The sequence below is a fragment of the Oncorhynchus tshawytscha genome, linkage group LG13, assembly GCF_018296145.1.
Source record: "Oncorhynchus tshawytscha isolate Ot180627B linkage group LG13, Otsh_v2.0, whole genome shotgun sequence".
In the NCBI taxonomy this organism is placed as follows: domain Eukaryota; kingdom Metazoa; phylum Chordata; class Actinopteri; order Salmoniformes; family Salmonidae; genus Oncorhynchus; species Oncorhynchus tshawytscha.
The window spans coordinates 15,905,143-15,916,021 of NC_056441.1; the positions used below are offsets into that span (position 1 = coordinate 15,905,143).

Consider the following 10,879-nt stretch of genomic DNA (forward strand, 5'->3'; position numbering starts at 1 on the left):
GTTGAGTTGAGTGTGTGAGACGTGACACGTCTGGCAAGATGGAAGCACTTCCTCCTGTGAACTGGGTGCCCACTGTCATCGCAACCCCTACCCAGTTAACCTCAGACCCAGGGGTCAACGTGACAACGAGCCCACTGAGGATTCGGGTGTGTGTGAGCGTGCAGATAGTGTGTGTGTTTGCGCGTTTGCAACCACAGGTGTCTGGTGGAGTGTTAAGGGGTCTTTTGAGGCCTTCTCACCATCTGTTTCCAGGGTGATGAGCGAGGGAAGAGGGGGTTACCAACACATGCCTGGAGGAGGGAGGGACGGGAAGGAGGCAGGCAGAGGGGGCGAATGGGGAGAATGGCAGGTGCCTGTGGATGTTACCCCCTCTGTTGCCCCCTTCAACGGGGGGAGTCAGGGATAATTACAGGGTCGAGGTTAGGGTGGAGTGTGAGAGGAGTTCGTTGGATCTCAAGGTCAGAGGTCAGAACAGAGTCAAGAGCATGCACGCCACTCAGAGGCGCTTCCTGCTGTGTGTGTTAACTTAATCTCTGATGAGGAATGAGGAGTCACATGTGCAGGCCATGTGGTTCAAGGCCTGTGTGATGAGCGGGGAGTGGGGTTGGTCATGTTACTAGTCATCATGTTGAGAGGGAGTGGGGTTGGTCATGTTACTAGTCATCATGTTGAGAGGGAGTGGGGTTGGTCATGTTACTAGTCATCATGTTGAGAGGGAGTGGGGTTGGTCATGTTACTAGTCATCATGTTGAGAGGGGAGTGGGGTTGGTCATGTTACTAGTCATCATGTTGAGAGGGAGTGGGGTTGGTCATGTTACTAGTCATCATGTTGAGAGTGGGGTTGGGGAGTGGGGTTGGTCATGTTACTAGTCATCATGTTGAGAGGGGAGTGGGGTTGGTCATGTTACTAGTCATCATGTTGAGAGGGAGTGGGGTTGGACATGTTACTAGTCATCATGTTGGGAGGGGAGAGGGGTCAGTCATGTAGTTTGGGATGCTTGGTTGGAACAGCTGCCGATTAACATGACATGGCTTTCATCTCTCCCTCTATCTCCCATTGCTCTTTCCTTCTCGCTCTCCGTCTCTCTCCCTCTTTATCTCTCTCTCTCTCTCCCTCTTTATCTCTCTCTCCCTCTCTACCGCCCATCACTGTCTCCTTCTCTCTCGCTATCTCCCACCGTCTCTCTCTCTCTTTGAAGAGGAGGATGAAAAGATCACAGAGCTGAAGCCTGGTCCAGAATCTGACCAGCATGAAGAGGAGGACATCAAGGAGACGAAAGAGGGTAAGAAGAGGGGATTGGGTGTAATTAAATAATTTACAGTATAGATGTGGAAAAATGAAGTAATGCTGAAGGCAACTCTAGTTTAAGCTGAAGGGAATGTTTGCATCCTAAATGGCACCCTGCTCCCTATGTAGTGCATGGCTTTTGACCAGAGACCTATGGACCCTGGTCAAAAATAGTGAACTATAAAGGGAATAGGGTGTGATTTGGGAGACGGCCTCAGCCTAGCACTCGCCTTTTCATCTCCCACATCTCCAGTCAAACTGTCACTAAACAAAGCCGTTGAAGCGTTAGTGAGCGGTCACTCGCGTGTGACGCCCGCTGGCGTATCGGATGCCAATCTCTGTGGCCGAGGTCCAGCTTATCGGCCCGTGGCACTGAGGGTCAGACCTGATTAAAAACGTGTCACTTGACCCCTCTGTCGGACTTCAAAGACAACGGAGGAGACTGAGCGGGGGACAGAGAGGGGGACTGAGAGGTGGACTGAGAGGGGGTGCGGAGAGGGGGCGGAAAAGGGTTGCGGAGAGGGGTGTGGAGAGGGGGCGGAGAGGGTGGGGAGAGGAGGGCGGAGAGGGTTGCGGAGAGGGGTGCGGAGAGGGGTGCGGAAAGAGAGACTGAGAGGGGGCAGAGAGAGGGACTGAGAGGGGGCGGAGAGAGGGACTGAGAAGGGGGCAGAGAGGGGGACGGAGAGGGCATTCTTGGTGAGGCTGGTGCAAGGAGTAAATAACTTCACTAAAGGAGGGTGGAATGCGTCTTTGTTGAGGCCAGGCCCTGTTTAAACACACAGAGTGACACACTCACACCCTTACACACGCCCAGGGTTCCAGTCTACCCTGACTTTGATCACCCCTTTGTCGTCCTTATGAGTTGTCAGAAACAGAACCCAGAGAATCAAGTGGTCTGAGATTAAATAGTCAGCCATGTAATGGGGACTGCATAGGGATAGACAAAATGACATCATGCAGAGGGACATCACAACCAGCATCTTACTGTTATTACAGGGGCGGAGGAGGAGGAGGGGAAGAGGAGGAGGAGGAGGGGAGGAGGAGGGGAAGAGGAGGAGGAGGAGGAGGGGAGGAGGAGGGGAAGAGGAGGGGAAGAGGAGGAGGGGAAGAGGATGGGAAGAGGAGGAGGATTTACCAAGTGAATTATTTTGCAGCTGGTAATTTACTACTATGATGTATGAGGTAGTTTATTGTATCGATGACTTTACTATCTGCTTGATGGAAGTGACTTCAGCGATTTGGTGTAATGATCTACAACTATTGTAGTTGTGAAATGATGTAGTGTATTGACAGAATATATTTGCAACCAGACTGTTGTCTTTGTGTGTGTGGAGTTTGAATCATGTTTATTTGGGTATACACTCACTGTCGTGTATTTAGTGCCAGTTCAGGGTAGTAGTTTGGGAATGGGTGGGTGTTTGGCATGACAAGTGTATAGTTATATTTCTAAGAGTGTGAGTGTTGTGTGTTTATTTATTTGTGACTCAGGCTACCACAGATGGTTGTGGATGGGTTGTGTGTGTCTCTGCATATTGTTGTTTACCTATTTTGACCTCTTCCTGTGTGTGTGTGTGTGTGTGTGTGTGTGTGTGTGTGTGTGTGTGTGTGTGTGTGTGTGTGTGTGTGTGTGTGTGTGTGTGCTCGTGCGTACTTTTGCATACTTGTATGTCTGTGTGCCTGCATGCGTATGTATTCATGTCTGTGTGTGTGTGTGTTTGTGTGTGTGCTCGTGCGTACTTTTGCATACTTGTATGTCTGTGTGCCTGCATGCGTATGTATTCATGTCTGTGTGTGTGTGTGTGTTTCAGGCTACCCCTGCAGGGAGCTGACAGAGGAAGAGAAGCAGCAGATCCTCTAATCAGAGGAGTTCCTCAGTTTCTTTGACTGCAGCATCAGAGTGATGGAGAGAGCCCTGGCTCAGGAATCAGACATCTTCTTCAACTACAGCGGACAAGACCTGGATGACAAGGAGGGGTAAGAATGTGTGTGTTTGTGTGTGCGTGCGTGCGTATCTATCTGTTGTGAGGTCTGTAGAAGGAACATGGTGTGTGTATGCATGCCTATGGGGCTGCTAATGGCTTCATGGAGTAATGCCTTTGGTGTCAATTAGGACGTGACTCCTCATTGTTCTTCAAACACATGCCCTTCTCATGATGTCATCATCCTCTCAAAACCCCATTTGACCTCACTTACAATGACATCACCCAGTGACCTCTGACCCCTGTTTCTATTGGCCACAGGGACTTACAAGGCGGGTCCAGTCAGTCCCTCAGTAGGTTGTTCTATGACGATCACTGGTCCAAACATTGAGTCATCACCTGTCTGGACTGGTCCCCTCGGGTAAGGACTGCTTTGGGGTGAAGTTTCCCCTATGTACAGTTATAGGATCAGCTTCCCCTCCCCAATCCTAACCTTATCAATAGTGGGGGAAATGCTAAACTGACCCAAGAACAGCATTTAGGTGTAACTTCACCCTACACCCCAAGTACCCGTGTGTGTGTACACGTCAGTGAGTGTCTGTGTGTGTCATCACTGACTCGACAATCATTGTATTTTAACTTCTGTCCTCTCCATCCTCTTCCTCCTCTCCATCCTCTACCTCCTCTCCATCCTCTACCTCCTCTCCATCCTCTACCTCCTCTACCTCCTCTTCCTCCTCTCCATCCTCTTCATCCTCTCCATCCTCTACCTCCTCTCCATCCTCTACCTCCTCTCCATCCTCTACCTCCTCTCCTCCTCTCCATCCTCTACCTCCTCTCCATCCTCTACCTCCTCTACCTCCTCTTCCTCCTCTCCATCCTCTTCATCCTCTCCATCCTCTTCCTCCTCTCCATCCTCTTCCTCCTCTCCATCCTCTACCTCCTCTCCATCCTCTTCCTCCTCTCTATCCTCTACCTCCTCTCCATCCTCTCCATCCTCTACCTCCTCTCCATCCTCTACCTCCTCTCCATCCTCTACCTCCTCCCCTGATCCTCCTTTAATTTTCCGTCTTTCCTTCCACTCCTCTATCTCTCCATTTTATTTGATCTTGTCCCCTCTCCTCTTCCTCCCCCTCCTCTTCCTCCCCAGTACCCAGAGCTGTTGGTGGCGTCCTACAACAACAATGAGGATGCTCCTCACGAGCCTGACGGTGTAGCTCTGGTCTGGAACATGAAGTTTAACAAGAACACACCTGAGTATGTCTTCCACTGCCAGGTAAAATCAGTCCCAGGTCCAGGTCTATAAATATGTTGGGTACAGGGCCTGTATTCACAAAGTGTCTGATCTAGGTTGATATGACCTATAACTGTTCCCCACAGGATACAGATGCTGGATTCGTGTGATATATATGTCTATATATTTAACAACAGTCTGATTCACAATTGTGTTTTGAGTCTCAACAGAGCCTAAATAAAAATGTTTTCACATCACTTTGTATTTTAATGTATCCTGCCAATATCTGACAAAGAGTTACAGTATTTCCCTCCAGTTGATTCGTGTTTTAACTGGCAGCTGGATACAACTGGATGTGGGTAGAGCTACTGCCACCAGTCTCCCAAATGGTACCCTATTTCCTAAATAGTGCACTACTTTTGACCAGAGCTCCCATAGGGCTCTGGCCAAAAGTAGTGCACTATGACGGGAATAGGGTTCCATTTTGGGATGCTGGCCTAAGACTAGGAGGATGTACCACTCCACCGCTGCAACGATGACAATGACACCAGAGATAAAAAATAAGGAGTGAAGTGATATTTAATGAAAGCAGGGAGATCTTCAGGGGTTCCTGGGCTTTGGCTTACTTGGGCAGAACATGATATTACGGAACATGTCCGCTCAATGGTGACTAAAAAAATCTGAGGTTTTGGTGCAGAAAATACCTTCTGGTTGGTCCTGATGCTAATTATTACAGACTCTAGGGTGAGTTTTTGTGGTGTGTGTGTGCGTGTGCGTGTGTTTGAGGGAGTGATGAGGCGACTGAGGGCCGGGGAGGAAAGTTAGAGGGCCTCCCCACTCCCAAGAGCGAGAGGGGGATTACAGAGACATCTCCATAATAAAAAGATGTGGCCTACCACTTCCTAATCCAGCAGGCCACATGTGTTCACCCACCCACGTGGATCCTCCAGTCGTATGGGCTGCTTGACTCTGTTTCCTACGCCCAGAGTCTACCTCACACACACACACACACACACACACACACACACACACACACACACACACACAGAGAATCACAGACATACACATGCACAGCCACCCACTCCCACCATGCAGACCAATGTACCCCATTTAGCAGATGTTTTAGCAGACCACATACAGTGCTAATATTTCTGTAGAAATGGGTTGTAGAAATTGTGAGATAATGGATTTTACAGGACACTTTTATTCCACTACTATTATTAATGTATGTTCATGCCTAAGTGTTCTGGTGTAGATATAACAGTATTACAATACAGCTACACTGATTACTGGAGTCATTTTCTCTTTACAAGTGGTTTGCTTCCATATTGTAGTCTGAAAGCTTGACTTGTTGTCAACATGGGTTTCTATAGCGCAATGGTGTGTGTGTGTGTGTGTGTGTGTGTGTGTGTGTGTGTGTGTGTGTGTGTGTGTGTGTGTGTGTGTGTGTGTGTGTGTGTGTCGTCAATGGCATCGGAGGCTGTGAGAGGAGTTGACAGTAACCATAGATACACTTTATGTGGTTGTAAATTTGTATGTGCTGTTTTTGGCAGTGATAAACTGAGTATTGAAGAGAAGTTAAAATAGTCCACACAGTTAAAGTGGCAATCAGCAGTTGGAACAATAACAAAGCATTTCCCCCACTGTTTTGGTAAAAAGCTGAAGGATGGTGCTGGAGAAATGTAACCACTCTCAAATTCATAGACAAAGCTATGGATGCAAGAGCTGCCCATCCAAATTATAGTTTTAACCATGTTTGGAGGCTCTTAGTGTTTGTTTACATTTACTTTGTTAAACAAGTTTATATTTTGGGTTCTGATGGAGTATAACTTATATTCTTCAAGTCCCAAAATGGATGGAGCAACTGCAGATTGCCCCTTTTAAAGGACAAGTTCAACATTTTACATCTTAATAGTTGGTTCCTCACCCTGAAAGTAGTCTCTGGGCCAGGGGGAACTGTATGGTTTGGTTTTCTTTTAAACAGCCACTACAAACGTCAGTTAACTTTAGCCACTGCTAGCTAAAAATCTCTAAAAGTGACAGGGACAATGGAAAGATAAAAGGGCAAATGTCAAACCGAATCACTTAGTTGATTTCAGTTTATTCAGGGTGACTGTTTCTCCTGGTCCATAGACCTTTCAGGGTGAGGAATGGACCTTTAAATCCACCCTATAGATATGAACTGATAATACAGTATGCAAAGTCTAACCCTGCATGCCTCTTATTCTTTGACACACACACACATTGCTTCTCTCAGGAAAGGGGTCAATTTGGGTAAGTGAGTGACGCTGTTGGGAAAATGTGTGCTGGGGGAAATTATATCAAAAAATGAAAGGATGGAAAACCGAAATGGCACCTCCCAGGCTCCCTTGTGTCAGTCACTATGAGTGTGTCCTGGGGATGTGCCATGTCTTTTCATCAGGAGGGGAAGAAAAAACAGAATGAACGAGATAAATAATGAAATGAAAGAAAGAAAGAGAGGAGTCAATCTCCAACCGCTTGGCACGGGCCTCCTCCGTGTTTTGTGCTGGAGAGGGATGAAAGGAGGCAGGAGTGGTCGGGGGAGAAGAGATATTGTTTTTCGCTCCGGGGTCTATTACAAACAGAGGCGTTCCTTTCTAGCTATCCAGAGATCAGATGGATATTAATGTGTGAGCATGTTCTGCCGTTTAACCCCCCAAACCACAGGCCCCATTTCTTTTCTCTTCTCCTCTTCCTGAGGTAGACGAACACACTCATCCTTTATCATATCAAATCAAATTGTATTTGTCACATGCGCCAAATACAACAGATTTAGACCTTACAGTGAAATGCTTACAAGCCCCTAACCAACAATGCAGTTTTAATAAAATACCAACAAAAAAAAGTAAGAGATAAGAATAACAAATAGTTAAAGAGCAGCAGTAAATAACAAATAACAATTATCCTCTCTTCAATCACACATGCTTAGCTCCGCCGGGCTCTGCCAGGGCCCTGCTAAGGCTCTGCTCTGCCAGGGCTCTGCTAGGCCTTTGTTAGGGCTCTGCTACGGCACTTTTAGGGTTCTGCTAGGGTACTGTTAGGGCTCTGCTGGGGCTCTACCGGGGCTCTGCTGGGGCTCTGCTAGGGCTCTGCTAGGGTTATGCTCTGCCAGGGCTCTGCTCTGCCGGGGCTCTGCTAGGGCTCTGCTGGGGCTCTGCTGGGGCTCTGTTAGGGCTCTGCCGGGGCTCTGTAAGGGCTCTGCCGGGGCTCTGCTGGGGCTCTGTTAGGGCTCTGCTAGGGCTCTGCTGGGGCTCTGTTAGGGCTCTGCCAGGGCTCTGCTAGGGCTCTGCCGGGGCTCTGCTGGGGCTCTGTTAGGGCTCTGCTAGGGCTCTGCCGGGGCTCTGTTAGGGCTCTGCCGGGGGGGCTCTGCTGGGGCTCTGTTAGGGCTCTGCCGGGGCTCTGTTAGGGCTCTGCCGGGGCTCTGCTGGGGCTTTGTTAGGGTTATGCTCTGCCAGGATTCTGTTTGGGCTCTGTAGGCCCTTGTTTGGGCTCTGCTAGGGCACTTTTAGGGCTCTGCTATTGCTCTGCTAGGGCTCTGCTCTGTTAGGGCTCTGCCTGGACTCTGTTAGGGCTCTGCTATACTAGGGCTCTGCTAGGGCTCTGTTGGGGCTCTGCTATGGCTTGCTATTGCTCTGCTTGGGCTCTGCTAGGGCTCTGCTATTGCTCTGTTCTGTTAGGACTATGTTAGGGCTCTGTTAGGGCTCTGTCACTCTTGGCTTGGCAGGGACCAGAGAGGACTATTTTTCCAGATCTTTCCACAGTGGCTCGCTTGACCATCTTGGATCGCTCTTTGTCTCTCTTCAATTCAAGGTGCTTATTGCCATTGGAAACATATGTGTACATTGCCAAAGCAATAAAACAATAAAAAAAACAATAAAACAGTAACTATTACACTCACACAAGTTCCAAAAGAATGAAGAAATGTTTAATGTCGTATTATGTCTATATACAGTGTTGTAACAATGTGCAAATAGTTCAAGTAAAATAGGAAAATAAATATGGGTTGTATTTACAATGGTGTTTGTTCTTCACTGGTTGCCCTTTTCTTGTGGCAACAGGTCACACATCTTGCTGCTGTGATGGCACACTGTGGAATTTCACCCAGTAGATATGGGAGTTTTTCAAAATTGGATTTGTTTTCAAATTCTTTATGGGTCTGTGTAATCTGAGGGAAATATGTGTCTCTCTAATATAGTCATACATTTGGCAGGAGGTTCTCTCTCTTTCTCTCTGTCAAATATGGCTTCCGTCCATGGAGTTACTTAGTAACATTTGCCATCTGATGTTTATTTTTTATTTTTTCACCTTTATTTAACCAGGTAGGCCTGTTGAGAACAAGTTCTCATTTACAACTGCAACCTGGCCAAGATAAAGCAAAGCAGTGTAACAAAAAACAACAGAGTTACACATGGGGTAAACAAACGTACAGTCAATAACACAATAGAAAAATATATCTACAGTGTGTGCAAATGTAATAAGGAGGTAAGGCAATAAATAGGCCAGTAGTAGCAAGGTAATTACAATTGATCAATTAACACTGGAGTGAAAGATGTGCAGATGATGATGTGCAAGTAGAAATACTGGTGAGCAAAAGAGCAAAAAAGTCAATAAAAACAGTATGGGGATGTGACCGGTGTGAAAGGGTTAGCTAGATAGTGGTGCACACTAGTAGCATTTCAACCATCCTTATACCTTGAAGTAGTTGTTTCTCTCTCGCTCCTCTCCACCACTTCTCCTCTTGTCTATTACTTTCTCTTGTTTTCATTCTGTTATCTCTCTCTCTGTACTCCATTCTCTATACTTTATTATCTCTCTCTCTACTCCATTCTCTCTCTCTCTCTCTTCATTCTATAGTTAGAGGACTTGTGATATCTCCAGGAGCAATATAACATAATTTTTGTCTTTATCTGTTGTCTAGTACTGTCTTTTTGCTAGCTAGGGTCATCTACTTTAAGTGCTGCCTGTCTTCCCAGTAGCCTTCTTAGTGTGTGAACAGATGACTGCTCATAACTTGCAGATGATTGTTGACACATCAACCAGGATCAAGGGGCAGGGCAATTTGTGACTTGTTTTGGTAATCAGTGGCTGTATTGGCGAGGGAGTGGTTTCTCCTCTCCTAGGCAATCAGCAATTAGTACAGGGAGGTGTACTCTTCACTTCTGCTTGGCAATTATTAATTAGTGTTAGTACTTCAGTCTCCCCTGGCTTCTCAGCGGCAGCTGTAAGCGGCGGTCGTGTCAGTGGCAGTCTCGTTGGCAAAACTAAGACCGCCGCCAAAACAAAGACTGTTCTGCTGAGTTATTTGTGGAAGGAAAGAGAGGAAGGTTCCACACCACTCTCACCTCAGTATAACTGCAGTTAGAGTGGAGTATAACTGCAGTATAACTGCAGTTAGAGTGCAGTATAACTATTTTGCAATTACTGCGTCCAAAATACCACAGTCGACTGCAGTTACTGCACTTTTACTGCAGTTGTACTGCACTTTTACTGCACTTTTACTGCAGTTGTACTGCACTTTTACTGCAGTTATACTGCACTTTTACTGCAGTTACTGCAGTTATACTGCACTTTTACTGCAGTTATACTGTACTTTTACTGCAGTTACTGCACTTTTACTGCAGTTATACTGCACTTTTACTGCAGTTACTGCAGTTATACTGCACTTTTACTGCAGTTATACTGTACTTTTACTGCAGTTACTGCACTTTTACTGCAGTTAGTGCACTTTTACTGCAGTTACTGCAGTTATACTGTACTTTTACTGCAGTTACTGCAGTTATACTGTACTTTTACTGCAGTTATACTGCACTTTTACTGCAGTTGTAGTGCACTTTTACTGCAGTTACTGCACTTTTACTGCAGTTATACTGAGGTGGGAGTGGTGTGGTTATACCGAGGATGATTGTGGTGTTTCAAAACTACAATGTGTTTACAATGTGGTGTTTCAAAACTACAATCTTTTTTTGTAAGTGTCACTTGAGTATCTTACCTAGATATTTTCGGATTATGTTATTTTGCTCTTTTGCAACTATGTGTGTGTTTCCTACACCTTTTCGCTCCTCTCCCTGTAGGCTTTACAGATGCCCCCCTCCCCTTGGCTGCAACCCTTATGATGTAGTGTACCCTGCACGCACAACCCATGTGGAATTCCGGGTCTCTGGCAGCGTTTGGAACCGCCAATCTGCAGTCAAGAACGCCAAGTTCATTTCAGCCTGTGCTCCCCTTTAGTTCCTTGACTTTTTGGCCCTGACAGAGACATGGATCACCCCAGAGAACACTGCTACTCCAGCTGCTCTCTCTTCATCTGACTACGTTTTCTCTCATAGTCCAAGAGCATCTGGTTGTCTCAGTGGTGAAAGGGCTACCCTTTTCTGTGGAGATGTTCTCTCTTCTTCCTCTCTCACCTGTCCACACACA

At 46.8% G+C, this 10,879-nt stretch overlaps 1 long non-coding RNA gene across 1 annotated transcript; it reads left to right on the top strand.

Moving 5' to 3' along the window:
- The first annotated feature begins 1,144 nt into the window (after window positions 1-1,144).
- Window positions 1,145-4,688, top strand: LOC112237666. Its single transcript, XR_002951461.2, has 4 exons — window positions 1,145-1,283; window positions 3,097-3,262; window positions 3,529-3,628; window positions 4,358-4,688. It is a non-coding gene; the product is annotated as an uncharacterized LOC112237666 (long non-coding RNA).
- The last annotated feature ends 6,191 nt before the right edge of the window (window positions 4,689-10,879 follow it).